Source organism: Drosophila obscura, unplaced genomic scaffold, assembly GCF_018151105.1.
Source record: "Drosophila obscura isolate BZ-5 IFL unplaced genomic scaffold, ASM1815110v1 contig_4, whole genome shotgun sequence".
NCBI classification, from domain to species: Eukaryota; Metazoa; Arthropoda; class Insecta; order Diptera; family Drosophilidae; genus Drosophila; species Drosophila obscura.
The window spans coordinates 37915-41995 of NW_024542828.1; positions in this window are offsets into that span (position 1 = coordinate 37915).

The window sequence follows — 4081 nt, forward strand, 5'->3', positions numbered from 1 at the left end:
AATTTTTGGTATAATGAACGCTATGCTTCTATTTGTGCTGCCATGGGTCTGCGCTTAGCCGAACAGGGGTTTTTGACATAAATGCAATGGCAATAATGTGTAGAAATGGTTTGTTAGTTTTGTTTTGGCATTTTGAAGCGATGCCACCTGGTAGAACTACAAATGACTACAAATGTTGTCACAATTTGCACAAAAAGTATGCACACGTTTGACGTAAAGGAAGTTTTACTACAATGAGCTATTTTTTGTTATGCTTAATTAAAGAAAAACAGAATGCTTTCAATATAATTAATATTAAATATATTGCTCCGAATTCGACTTAAAAAAGGTGGCATTACTGTATTAACTTCGAAAGTCCGAATCGCACTAGGTGGCCACCTCGCTCTGCAGCGGATGGAGAGCGGAATCGTAAAGTGAAAATTCAGACAGCGGATTGAATAGTGATTTGCTAAAATGCTAAAACATGTGTAATGTTAAATTATTTGGATGAGGGTTAACCACCAATTGAACAACCTTTATGGGAAATTCAGATTCGAATCGTTTTAGGTGTGTTTTATGGGTGTATTTAATCAAATCGCTGTATAATGGAATGGAATTGAGGTGATTTTCCAGCGGAAGTGATTTCTGTGGCACCCCTGTATATTTGACAGCCCTGGAAGGGCCAACTTTATACAAAAATACTAAGTTCGAATAAACACGATCCTGTTTTATATGGATAAATAAACTGACAAACCTGTTCTGTTACTCTGAATATTTATTATATAAGGATGTGAGTCAAAGTAGGGTGTGCTATTGTAATTATTTGTGATAAGGGTTTTTCCTCACTTACACTCAACGAGTCACACAGTATACAACGATCTGGAAAAATCACAATAAATTCGAAACTTTTCAAAATCTGAACTGAAAAAACCTGAGGTTTGCAATGATGCTCTTACCTTAGAAAGTGTTGTGTTTCTGAACTTCTTACTATCTTCCAGATTATGCCACAGCGACGAAGCGCTCGCATAAGGGATCAGCGTGCTGATGATACTCGCACCTGTACCGCTGCACAGCGTCCTTCTACCCGTCGTGCTACCCGTGCTGCGCGCTCTTCCCGTACTGATGCAAAGCGTGCTGCCCCTGAAGTTCGACTAATACTTCCACGAGAGACTGCATTCGATACTGAACTGCAAAATATCGCCACAGTTGTTTCACAGACTCTACCCCAGGGCAGGCAGATCAGGACACAGAACGGGGCACAGGGTAGGAGCAACAGCCTCTATCCAGTTCCAGTTTTCCTGCCAACGCAATCCGTCTTAGCCGCGAAGAAGTCAGGTCGACCCATGTAACGGGAGACATAATAACAAACGGCAAAGCATTGTAGCTGAGTCAACAACAACCGCTTCTGCAGCAATTTCTGCCAACGATGCGATCGCTCTTCAGAGCGATCACAATTGCCCAATAACACAATATCATATTAAATCCAAATTAATTCAATATTAATTCCAATTCCCTTTTACCATTTTCTTACTAGACTCAGCACTTTCTGTACTTTTTGTTACCTATAAATAGAATTTAAGTTTGTTCAATAAAATCAGTATCAGAATCAGTACCATCACTGCCTGTTCACTCATTCTCTACAACTGCAATCAACAGAGGCTGTCGCCGTGTCTTCAGACCCTCATTTGCTCGACGTAGGAAACCCTCTCCGCAGTCCAACTGGTTCAAGTTCTAGTTGCGACGACAAATTTGTAAACGGTTTATGTACCGTATGCATACCAAATCACACACACACACAAACACACATTAACATTTTATCTCGCCTTTACACTGCACTTAACTCTACTGCCTTCTAATTTCTCCTCTCCTTGTCTTCCTCTTCTTCCTTATTTGGGGTGGGAAGAAGACTAAAAAAAACTGATATTTCTTCCGCCGCCTTAAACTTTTGTCGGGCAGAAATCAAGACTCGGATTCCGCCGTTGATCCCTCAGGTGTTTTGGCTTCTTCTCCTACCGATGTGGTGGGTGTTGGGGGACGTTGGGGGACGGGAGTCCCGCCAAGACCAAGAAAAAAATATTTCTCGACTTTTTTCTCACCATTGCTTTCCCCTGTTTTCTCGGTAACACTTACCCCAAACGGACTCAGCGCTATCTGGGTTTTCTGGTGGCCAACACAGCCTTTACCCTCTTCCAACTCGGCACAATCACAATTTAAAATAGAACGAGAAGGAACGTGTGAGTCGCTTCTGGGGACGCGACTCTCCCTATACCCGTATTCAGTCAGCATAAACATTTTTAAGCATATGATTTTTAAGAATTTTAGAAAAAAAAAATTTTACATATAACATTTTTTTGCTACATCTGCTATCTACATCTACATATACAATGTCTATTCTACATCTAACAGATTGTACATGTTCCATTCATATTCTACATCTCCTCCGCTAGGGGTTGCTCGCGCACTGAACGCGGCAGAGTGTGCGAGCGAGAAGGAAAATGAGTTGTGTTGTCTTGGTCGGGAGGGGGAGGGGAAGCAACTGAAAATTAATTTCTTCATTCTGGCTATAATTATGATCCGATCTGATTCAGATTCGGCAATCTGGTAGATATGGTCATTCTCTACAATACTGCGTTTTTAGTTTTTAAAACTGTGCCTGCCACAGATTTTCGTCCTTTGTGTGGGCGGAAGGGGGCGGGGCGAAATTTTGAAATACACTTGTAGCAGTGTGGTATCACATGAGTCTGGAAACAAAATTTGCTTTCTCTAGCTCTTATAGTCTCTGAGATCCAGGCGCTCATCAAGACGGACGGACGGACAGACGGACAGACGGACAGTCGGACAGACGGACGGACAGACGGACATGGCTATATAGACTCGGCTATTGATGCTGATCAAGAATATATATACTTTATGGGGTCGGAAACGTTTCCTTCTCTGCGTTGCACACATCCACTTTTACCACAAATCTAATATATCCCTTAACTCTTTTTTGAGTACGGGTATAAAAATAGAATAACTGAACAACCAGAACCGAGAAGCAAATTATCGCACCTATTGCGGCCCCTACACAACCGGCTTGATCGAAATTATAGATGGAAATTGTCGAGATGGCGTCTGGCGGCAAGTCCTCTAACAGGTCCACGGCATAAGAGAGAGTTTGACATTTGAACCTGTTAGCGCATTTATTTTCCGTCTTGACCTTCCATTCGCTAACCCACTTGAGCACTAGATGGCGCCACCACAACCAACCTATTTTCTGAAACGCTTCGGCTTTGAACTGCGACCCATTATCACAAATAATCGTTTCCGGAACGCCAAAGGTGTGGAACAGTTCCTGCTGAAGATATTTAATTACCACTTCAGCCGTTAATTTTTTTACCGCTTTCAAAAAGACAAACTTTGAATAATGGTCCAACACTATGAAAATCCCTATATTCCCGCTTCGAGATCGCGGGTATGGGCCAAGAAAATCCACATATAACCTTTGAAAGAATCTTTGCGATTCTTGGGCAATGCCAATCGGAGGCCGTTGCGCTCTGTTCGGTGCCTTGGTCGTTTTGCAGGCGTCACACCCCCGAATGTACTCTGTGACATCGTTGACCAGCACAGGCCAATTGTAGTACCTTCGGATCCTTTTTAATGTTTTATGCACGCCTCCATGGACGCTAGTGGACTGTAATGAGCGTTTTCCAACACTTTGCTAACCAATTCCTTTGGAATCCAAAGCTTCCAAGCAAAAGTATCGTGCAGCTGATCTGCATTATAATGATCTGACCTTCGATACACCAATCCTTCACACACTCCTAGATCTGGAAGCTTTTCGTTATTTGCCTCAATCCGCTTTGCCATCTCACTATACTCTGCCGCTCTTGCTATTGCTGCTAGCTCTTGCTCATTCACCCTGGACAGTGCATCCGGGACAACATTTAATCTACCACTTCGATGCTCAATCTTAAAGTTGAAACCCTGCAGTTTCCACGCCCAAGGAGCCAGACGAGAATGCAGATCCGTCTGCGACATGAGCCACTTTAAGGACGCGTGGTCGGTTATGACCGTGAACTCATGTCCTTCGACATAGGCTCGGAAGCGCTTAATGCAAACA